Source organism: Oryctolagus cuniculus, chromosome 11 (genome assembly GCF_051225735.1).
Source record: "Oryctolagus cuniculus isolate XC-2025 breed Fujian yellow rabbit chromosome 11, ASM5122573v1, whole genome shotgun sequence".
Lineage (NCBI taxonomy): Eukaryota > Metazoa > Chordata > Mammalia > Lagomorpha > Leporidae > Oryctolagus > Oryctolagus cuniculus.
The window spans coordinates 83,592,924-83,604,203 of record NC_142877.1 but is presented as its reverse complement, the minus strand read 5'-3'; positions in this window follow the sequence as shown (position 1 = coordinate 83,604,203).

Below are 11,280 nucleotides of genomic sequence, written 5' to 3'. Positions count from 1 at the left end.
TGATCTGAGAGGTTATCCAGTGGAAGACTACCCACCATGGGAATATCTGCCTTGGGGAAATACAGGTACCCACACTTGTTTGAATAGCAGAAGCTTTTTAAAAATTATTATTATTATTATTTTATTTATTTGACAGAGTTAGACAGTGAGAGAGAGAGAGACAGAGAGAAAGGTCTTCCTCCCGTTGGTTCACCCCCAAAGTGGCCCCTACGGCTGGAGCTACTCCTATCCGAAGCCAGGAGCCAGGTGCTTCTCCTGGTCTCCCATGTGGGTGCAGGGCCCAAGCACCTGGGCCATCCTCCACTGCCTTCCCGGGCCACAGCAGAGAGCTGGACTGGAAGAGGAGCAGCCAGGACTAGAACCTGGTGCCCATATGGGATGCTGGCACCACAGACGGAGGATTAACCAAGAGAGCCACAATGCCGGCCCCTGGAAGCTTTTTCTGTTCTCATAAACTTCATACTTCTGTTTGTGGCAGATGACAATGACAAAATCTAAATGAATATGTAGTTGCTGCTCCTCCGCACGCGGAGGAGCCGCACCGGACCGGGCGCTTGTTGTTCCCTTTTTTACAAGTCCTTTCTATAGTAAAGTAAGAATAAGTAAACAGCAAACTCCCAAAGCAAGAATGAGTAGAGAGAAATGAGAAAGAACGAAGTAACGAACTTCCCCGCGAACTCTCCAACGCACTCTCCAACCAACCCACACCACCATGCCGTCTCTCTCCTCCTATATAGTCCTCTCCACCAATCCCAACTCGGCTGCCCACACGCCGAGCACGCCGCTCTCCTCCAATCAGGAGCAGCTCCTGCAGCTTGTCAAGTTGGTGAGAGGCAGCTGGGTAGAAGCTGTTTACTTCTCTCCCAGCGCCATATTGTGGGAGAGCAGATGCATAGAATAAATCTTAATTCCAGTAACAGTATAGTCCGAATTGCTCCCCACAGTAGTAAAAATAATATCTGATCCAAGGAAAGGATAAAATGAAGACCCTTAACATCAGTAAATACTGTTCATTCTATTTACATAAACTAGTCAGGGGAGTAAGCTGAGAATCAGGTAAAATGCTAAAGCTAAATTAAAGTTTTCTCAAAGGATTTGGACAATATCAAAGGGAAATGAAGAGTATAACAAAGTCTTAAACTTTCAAAGCCTTCAGGAAGACAGTATCTTGGAAAGCACAGACAGAGCTAATGGTCCTCATTAGGTTCTGAAATGCAGATTTCAAAATTTTCACAGAAGCATCAGTTCAATCAACTGAAGGTGATTCTGCAGCTGAACAAATGTAAAAACCAATTCAAATCCTGTCTTAGTGTGACGATTCCACTAGTCTCAAAGGAATATGCAAAAAGTGTGACAGTAGCCGTTATATTTATGCCCAGGAGAAAATGCAGACTTTGTCATTTAGTGCGGAACCACAGCATCAAGCAGATTCTAAGAGGAGATGAAAATAAAGGAGTTTTCAATATGCTGAATATTAAATAATAAGATCTGGTCTTTGGGAACCCTCCAATGCAAATCCTAAACTTTGCAAGGAAAAGCGGTATTACAATGCATCTAGGTGGGCAGTTGTCCGGCAGTTGGTAGAGGAAAATTATTCCAGAAAGAGAGAATACTGTCTTTAACACTTAGAGGCATGGGACACATGTCTCAATTGGAGGATTATAATTAATGATGAAATGGAGTAATTGTCAGAGATGAAGCAGAGGCCAGATTTTATGTAGAAGTGGTCTGACCCTTGATAGGTGCTATGTATAATATAGAAGAGGATGGGGCCGGCACTGTGGCACAGCGAGTTAAAGCCCTGGCCTGAAGCGCCAGCATCCCATATGGGTTCTGGTTCTAGTCCAGGCTGTTCCTCTTCCGACCCAGCTCTCTGCTATGGCCTGGGAAAACAGTAGAAGATGGTCCAAGTCCTTGGGCCCCTGCATCTGCGTGGGAGACCTGGAAAAAGCTCCTGGCTCCTGGCTTCGGATTGGCGCAGCTCCAGCCATTGCAGCCATCTGGGGAGTGAACCAGCAGATAGAAGACCTCTCTCTCTGTTTCTCTCTCTCGCACTGTCCACTCTGCCTGTAAAAAAAAAAAAAAAAAAAAAAAAAAAGTAGGCCACAGGAAACTCCTCATCCAGGGTTCTCTCCAAAGTGCCAGAAAGAGCAAACACTGGTCTCAAACATTTGAATTAAAATCTATTGGCCATAGCCGGCGCCGCGGCTCAATAGGCTAATCCTCCACCTAGCGGCGCCGGCACACCGGTTCTAGTCCCAGTCGGGGCGCCGGATTCTGTCCCAGTTGCCCCTCTTCCAGGCCAGCTCTCTGCTGTGGCCAGGGAGTGCAGTAGAGGATGGCCCAAGTGCTTGGGCCCTGCACCCCATGGGAGACCAGGAGAAGCACCTGACTTCTGCCTTCGGATCAGCACGGTGCGCCAGCCGTGGCGGCCATTGGAGGGTGAACCAACGGCAAAAGGAAGACCTTTCTCTCTGTCTCTCTCTCTCTCACTATCCACTCTGCCTGTCAAAAAATAAAAAAAAAAATTAAAAAAAAAATCTATTGGCCAGTCCATGTACTGGATTTATTCCAATTAAGGGCTACTAAGGGTGGCCATACAGGATATGGATCATTTTTCCTTGTCTGTACAACTTTTCCTTTTCCATAGGGTTATTTTTAAAAAAGATTTATTTAAAATAGTTACAGAGAGACAGAGACAAAAGAGATATTCTGTCTGCTGGTTCATTCCCTAGATGGCCATGATGGCTAGCTCTGGGTCAGGCCAAAGCAAGGAACCAGGAGCTTCATCCAGTCTTCCACATGGGTGGCAAGGGCACAAGCATGTAGGGCCATCTTCTGTTTCTTTTTCCAGGCTATTAGCAGGGAGCTAGATAAGAAGTGGTGCAACTGGGACACAAATTAGCGCCCATATGAGATGCCAGCATTGTAGGCAGTGGCTTTACCTGCTGCACCACAACACCAGCATCTGTAGTGTTTTTGTTTTGTCAATCTCCTCTTCTCTTCTCTTCTCTTCTCTTCTCTTCTCTTCTCTTCTCTTCTCTTCTCTTCTCTTCTCTTCTCTCTCTCTCTCTCTATATATATATATGTATATGTATTTAAATTTATTTTATTTATCTGAAAGGCAATTTATATATAGAGAAGAAGAGACAGAGAGAATCTTCCATCCACAGATTCACTCCCCAGATGGCCAAAATGGCGTGTGCTGACCCTGCTGAAGCCAGGATCCAAGAGCTTCTTCCGGGTCTTCCACTTGAGTACAGGAACCCAAGCACTTGGGCCATCTTCTACTGCTTTCCCAGGCACATTAACAGGGAGCTGGATTGGAAGTGGAACAGCCAGGACTTGAGCCAGTGCCCATAAGGAATGCCATTGCTGAAGGTGGAGTCTTAACCTGACACACCGCGATGCCAGCCTCTTCTCAGTATATTTTAAATCAAAAGATATTCTTCAGTTTTATCTATCACAAAGTGTTCTTTGTAGAGAATTCTGTCTTGCTCCATTCTGACTAGCCAGCTGTGTCGCAGATCCATGTACAGAGAAATTCACTGCAATGTTGGGTGTAAATAACCTATTTTTATATTCTGCACTATGAGAGGTATAAAGTAAGTAGGGTGTAATTGAGTAGTGGAGTAATACACTGATTTCAAAGAACATAAGGAAGATGCATGTATACTTGTATGGAAAACTGTGTAAATTTTGGTTTAAGCAAGGTGCAGAACATATGGAAAATATATAGTGTCCATACTTCCATAAAAAATGCTATGTACCAAATAAACTTATCCCTCTCCAAAAAATAAGACCCGAGTTGTTGGAGAAGGAAATGCATTCCCTGTCGTCTTTGGTAAATTATTCTAGGAATTAACGAAAGTTCATGGCAGTAAAATTATCCTGACATCTTCCTTAAATTTCAAAGTTTAGGGGCTGGCATGGTAGTGTGTACGTTAAGCCACCTCCTGCAACACTGGTTTACTGTATTGGGGTGCCGATTGAGTTCTGGCTGCTTCACTTCCCATCCAGCTCCCTGTTAAAGGCCCTGGGAAAGCAAAGGAAGATGGCCCAAGCGCTTGGAACCCTGAACCCACGTGGGAGACTGGATGGCGTTCCAGGCTCTTGGCTTCAGCCTGGTCCAGTTCTGGCTGTTAAGTTCATCTGGGGAGTGAACCGGCAGATTAAAGAGCTCTTTCTATGTTTCTCCCTTCCTGTTACTCTTTCAAATAAATAAAATAAAAATTGATAAGAACCACAAATTTTAAGGTATTTACTTAAATTTTACTACATTTCAGGAACACTTTCACATTTATGTACATTTCAGATACTGTACCGGTATTAATTTTAATTATCACAACTAAATATTCAGTGGATACTATCATTATCCCTATTTTTTAAGACGAGGATACTGAAATACTGAAAAATCATGTAATTTGTGCAAATTTATTAACTGAAATTTGAATCTACAAAATCTGTCTCCAGAATCTATACTATAACCCATATGCTATCCTATTTATTTAACAATTACATTTGAGTTTTCTTTTATATTTATATAAAAGCACTTATAACTGATATAAAAAGCTGGAAGAATCGAGTTTATCACTAAAATGGTAGCTGATCATTTCAAAAAGGATGAGTTTTTTTTTTGTTTTGTTTTTTTGTTTTTTGTTTTTTTTTTTTTTTTTTTTTTGACAGGCAGAGTGGGTAGTGAGAGAGAGAGAGAGAGACAGAGAGAAAGGTCTTCCTTTTTGCCGTTGGTTCACTCTCCAATGGCCGCTGCAGCCAGCGCGCTGTGGCCGGCGCATCACGCTGATCCTAAGCCAGGAGAGCCACGGCGCCGGCCTCAAAGAGGACGAGTTTTAAACCTATTAAACCACTATTCCATATGCACTATTATTCATACCCTCCACTTTATCAGATGCTAACTCCTGTTGGTATTTCATGTTTTGATCTACATCCATATAAAGTCTGAGATTGCAGACATGTATGTCTCTCACCTGGTGCTGATAGCAGTCCAGACACATTAGTGCCTGTCTGCTCTTCCTGATGACTCTCTCTGGTGGCTAGAGACACAGTCAGTAACCTGGGAGAGTCATCATAGCACGGGCTTAGACTTGCTTCAAGAAATACACCCTTGCCGTGTCCCCACTTTGCCCTCTGAAGTTTACCAAATAGTTGGGTTTTTTAAAAGATTTATTTATTTATTTATTTGAAAGGCACAGAGGTGGGAATGGGAGGTGGGGAGTGAGTCTTCCATCCAATGGTTCACTCCCCAAGTGGCCACTTTTGGCCAGAACTGCACAGATCCAAAGCCAGGACCCAGGAGCTTCTTCCGAGTCTCCCACATAGGTGCAGGGGCCCAAGATCTTGGACCATCTTCTAATGCTTTCCCAGGCCATAGCAAAGAGCTAGATCAAAGGTGGAGCGGCTGGAACTTGAACCAGCACCCATATGGGATGCAGCACTGCAGACAGTGGCTTCACACACTACATTACAGCACAGGTCCCACCAAACAATGCTTTCATTTAAAACTGACAAAATGCAATTCAATTAAACCATATTTGTGTAATATGGCCAGCAGGGCAAAGTTATATCATTGCTATACCAGTAAAGAAAAGGAGGCAAACTAGAATAACCTTTGTATACCCTTAAACATGTTAGCTCCAATTCTAATTCTCATATTTTTAAAAAAATTGTTTTATCATGGGGGAGGGGTTGATTCTATTTTTAAGCATCTTAGGAACCCTGGAAGTTTCCCTACCTTTAGCACACATAACCTTAATTGGCTCCTACATCGCCTCCATTGAGAGCAAACTATTTAAGGGGTAGAGGACACAGCCATTGCTCTGCACACTTGCCCATAGAATCCTTCTGTTTTGTCTGTCCCCTGGTCTGTGTGCATTGTTTCTGCACACCTCCTGGGACACAGGCATTTGACCTTGACTAGAGTCACTTTGCATTCAAGTGCAGAGAACAGGAAGTTCATGGGAGGTCACATCTCTCCAGAGGGGCCCTTCCCCATGATTTACTTATGCTCAGATGTGAAAACCCAGTTCCTTTGCCTCCAGGAAGGACAAATCCTAAGGCACAATACACAGTGCAGTGGGGTCAAGCCAATTCTGAATTTTGTCTGAAATCACGCTCTTGTTTGGCTTCTTCCCCCTCCCTCTTCCGATGTGCTCACTCCTCTATCAGATTTCTCTAGGAACACTTCTTCAACAAGCCACTTGTACGTGAGCCCCCATCTTGGACTTTACCTGTAGGCATGCCAGGTTAATAACCTAAGACATGAAGGGCTAGGTCTTCATCAGGTTCACAGCGTGAGGCATCCCAGTCCCAGCTCCAACCCTGGTGTCCTTGCACTGTGTGAGAGAGCTCTTGGCTTCCTGGGTTTGCTCTTTCCCTCAGCCTCCCTCACACTGCTGTGATGTTTGTGTGTTTATTTCTTTATTTGGTGATAATTTCCAAAATCCATTATATTTCTGACAGTTTAATTTTATCTCCAATCAGTAGCCTCCTACAAGCTGTCTTTTGTGCCGAATCTTTCTCAAGAATTCAGATCTCTATTCCCTATTATATATTTTGAGATCTTAAATAATTTTATACAAATATACACATATAATTACATACACATTAAAACAAACACTTGTTGGGGCCAGTGCTGTGGTGCAGCAGATTAAAGCCCTGGCCTGAAGCGTTGGCTTCTCTTTGGTTGCGGGTTCTAGACCTGGCTGCTCCACTTCCAGTCCAGCTCTCTGCTGTGGCCTGGGAAAGCAGTAGAAGATGGCCCAAGTCTTTGGGCCCCTGCACCCATTTGGGAGACCTGGAAGAAGCTCCTGGCTCCTGCCTTTGGATCAGCGCATCTCCACTTGTTGTAGCCATCTGGGGAGCGAACCAGCGCATGGAAGACCTCTGTCTCTGTCTCTACTTCTCTCTGTAACTCTGTCTTTCAAATGAATAAAATAAATCTTAAAACAAAACAACAACACCAAAAAGCCTACACTTGTTAAGCCAAAATTTTATCTTAGATCTTTTAAATTTTTTTCTCCTTAGTATCTCAGAGATGGAAGGAAGTTTTATTTTTGAAAGTTAAATTATAGGTTGTTTTTTTTTTTTAAGATTTATTTATTTATTTGGAAGGCAGAGTTACAGAGAGGCAGAGGAGCAGAGAGAGCAGTCTTCCATCTGCTGGTTCACTCCCCAGATAGCCACAATGGCTGGAGCTACGCTGATCTGAAGCCAGGAGCCAAGAGCTTCTTCTGGGTCTCCCAAGTGGATATAGGGGCCCAAGGACTTGGGGCATCCTCCACTGCTTTCCCAGGCCATAGTGGAGAGCTGCATGGAAAGTACAGCAGCTGGAACTTGAACTGGCACCCATATAGGATGCCAGCACCATAGGTGGCAGCTTTAACCGCTACGCCACAGTGTCAGCCCCCTGTAGGTGTACTTTTGTTGTAGGAAAATATAATAGTGAGATCAGTGTTGAATCACACCAGTTGATTTTATTAGGATTATATGGGTAAGACAAAATGGAAATACAAGTTTGAGAAGAAATCAAATATGTTTAAAAGTTACTGTATGGTAACTAAAATTAGCGTATGAAGTAGAGTACAAGATATCACATTGTACTATACGTAGTAAATATTATTTCTTAAAAATGTTATCTCAATTACATATGTGTGAATGTATGGGAATGGGTGGACCTGTGTATGTGTACTGAATCATGATGTAAAAATATTTTTCATTTGAGAGGCACCAAAAGTCATCCTGACCCAGGACACTTTTTTTTGAGCAGAAAGGAAAGTTTATTGAAAGAAGCAGAGAAAGCTCCTGGCAATCAGGAGGGCTCCTTGAAGGAGGAGAGAATTGGTCTAAGGGCTTCTGATGCAGTGATATGCAGTTTGAAAAACAATGATTTTGGGACACTAAGGATGAAGGGGAGAAGATCTAAGATGATTATTTGATTTTTTTCCCCTGCTTTAATCTATCAATTACGTTACTAAGTTATCTAAATGTAAACTAGTATTGCTTTATTTGGATAAGTCCAACTTGAGTATAGTTTGCTAATAGTTATTCAGAAGTTTTCTCTGTTCATTAATGACAATGGTGTGAAATTTTTTCTTCTCATGTGGTATTATCTGTCCAGATCAGCCCAATAAAGTTAAGAGTATTCAATCTTTTGGGACAATGGTTGGCCTCCCTCTTGGGATTTCCTCATGACATATTGAGCTCCTGGTTCAAGTCCCAGTTACTTCACTACAGATCTAGCTTCCTGGTAATGTGCACTGAGAGGAAGCAGGTGAAGGCTCAAGTACTTAGGTCCCTGTCATCCATGTGGGAGACCTGGATGGCTTTCTAGGCTCTTGATTTCAGCCTGGTCAAGCTCTGGCTGTTGCAGGTATCCAGAGAATGAACCAATGGATGAAAGATTTGTCTCTTTTCTTTGTCTCTGTTCTTTGTTACTCTGCCCTTCAAATAAATAAAACTTCGAAAGGTATTTGATCTTTTGTACCCAAACAAAAGAATAAATGGGGTGGGTAACATTGCAGGTTTAGTAGTAAAACTCTCAGAACATGGTCCTTTATTGGGAAATTTTAAATTATGGATCTAATTCCGTTAAAGATCTAGGACATCATATTTTCTATTTGGAAAGTTTTGTTTTCCTAGGAAATTAACTATGTTATAGAATGATTTCACATTTGATGGACTATTTTCTGCATAATAATCTCATTTTTAAGGTCGTGAGGACATCTGAAACGGTTAGCCTTCTTATTTCTGGAATGTTTCTGACATTTCCTACCTTCTTTTGTTGGAGTTGTATTTATTATCTACTTCACTTATTTTTGCTCTAATTGTGAATTAAATATTTTGCTTTTTTATTTTTATTTTGTGGTTTTTCTATTTTTATAATTTATTTTGGGTGAATAGCTAATTAGATTAATTTGTGATGTATCAGTTTGTCTTTATTCCACGAATCTTTGTAGTGTACTAAACATTTAGTCTAAAGATGTTTCAATATCCGTTTTAGTGTTTGCCCTGCCCTTTGACTTATAATTGTAGTTTTAAATCTTACACTGTGGGTTTTTATAACAATTTTCTTTTGAAATCTAGAGCAATTGCAGAGTTGTCGAACGGTGTGGTTGGTTAGTCTTTCATAGTTATGGAGGCCCTTTCATTTATGCCAGCTTTGGTATCACTGTTTATAAAGTAATGCAGGTAAGGGGATAACCACATGACTGTGTGAAGGCCAATGCTCAAAAACACCCATTAGTAAGACAAGGCAGTGCACTGGAAGTCCTCGGGCTAGAGATGCACATACATTCAGGAGTGGCAACAGTGTCCTACCCGTGACTTAAATGAACACAACACCTGCTCAGAATTATTTGATCAGGTAGATGGTTTTCAACATTTTCCTACTGACTTCTGAAAGAAGATAGATCTTAAACTACTTTTGTACAGCACAAAATCAGAGGTTGGGTTAAAGAAAACCTATGTTTTTTCACCAGACTGATGAATCCTGAGCTTTAGATCTCTTACACACTCTACCAGGTGGATCTGGACAGTCTGAGAAGGGAAGGTCCTCAGAAAACAAACGAGCTACTAGAAACTCTACTCTGCTGTGCATAGTAATTGTGGAATGAAGATAATACTCCAGATGGTATACTGCTCGCCATGGTTTATATCAAAGCTTTATCTCTTTGTATTGTCGCTCCCCGTCTTCGTGGAGGAACGACACAGGACCCTGCGCTGTTCTTTCGTCTGCTCGGCCCTCCCCGGGTTTGCTGCTGATTCTTCCCGGGTTGGCTACTGTCCCTTCCACCTCCGTGGAAGGGCGGTTCCCCCTGCCACATTCCCCACTTCCGCGGGGGAGTGGCACACCGCCGGCCGGCTCTCTCGGGGGCTGCACAGGTGTCCCTTCAGATAGATGTTCCCCTTAGATGTTCCTGGTGCATGTTGTCTCTCTCCTCCTTTATAGTCCTCTTCCACCAATCCCAACTCAGCTACCCACACGCCGAGTACGCTGCTCTCCTCCAATCAGGAGCAGGTCCTACAGTTTATTGGTTGAACTGGAGGCAGCTGTGTAGAAGCTGTTTCCCTTCTCAGCGCCATATTGTGGGAAAGCAGATGCATAGAATAAGTCTTAATTCCAGTAACTTAGTCTAGTCCGAGTTGCTCCCCACAGATCCCCCTTTCTTTTTATTTTTTGGCGTTGATATGTGCCTGTCTTCGGTGCCCCGCGGCGCACACTCTGCTCTGCTTGCTGGAGTTGCCCACAGGTGCTTACAAGCCCTATCAATCAGGCAAACCGAATCCGGGTCCTCTCTTTGCCATGTTGTGAGGAGGTTTTGAGACGCTGATGCGTGCCTGAGTTCGGTGCCCTGCAGCGCATGCTCTGCTCTGCTAGAACTGTATGCAGGTGCTTACAAGCCCTATCAGGCAAACCGAATCCAAGCCCTCTCATTGCCGTCTTGTGAGGAGACTTATTGGTGTTGATAACGTGCCTGTCTTCGGTGACCTTCAGCCGCCACAGGTGCTTACAAGTCCTATCAATCAGGCAAACCGAATCCAAGCCTTCTCATTGCCGTATTGTGGGAAGACTTATTGATGTTAATTCGTGCCTGTCTTCGGTGACCTGCAGCCGCCCACAGGTACTTATCGTCTTACTAATCTGGCAGACCGAATCCAAGCTCTCTCACTGCCGTGCTGTGGGGAGGCCTTACTTTTCTCTATTTCTCTACCTCCGGGCATTCCTATTTCTCCTATTTTACTTCTATCTGCCAGCATTCCTATTTCTCTCATTTTACTTCTAAACTTCTGTTTCTCTTATCCCTGCGGCTTCATCCTCCCTAACATATTTTTCTCTACCCGGTATGTTTCCTAACTTTTCTTCTAACAATATTCCCCTCTCACTTCTCCTGGCTTCTCCCCACAGTCCGTATCCGAGTCTAAGTTTCTTCTAGGTTTCACTTTCACTTTCAACCTGCAGTCCATATCTGAGTCTAAGTTTCTTCTTGCTTTCACTTTAAATCCTAACTTCTTTCCCACAGTCCGTATCCGAGTCTATGCCTAGGCTTTCAATAGCTTCTTCCGGCACCTTTTCCATCCGGCTTTTCCCTAGGCTCTTTGCTAGTCTCTCTCTCCAGTATTTTCCCACTTCCTCCCGTTTCTTCCCTCCTAGGTTTCCTATCCGAGTCACGGCACCATTATGTCGCTCCCCCTCTTCATGGAGGAACGACACTAAACCCTGCCTAGGCTTCATATCCGAGTCACGGCACCATTATGTCGCTC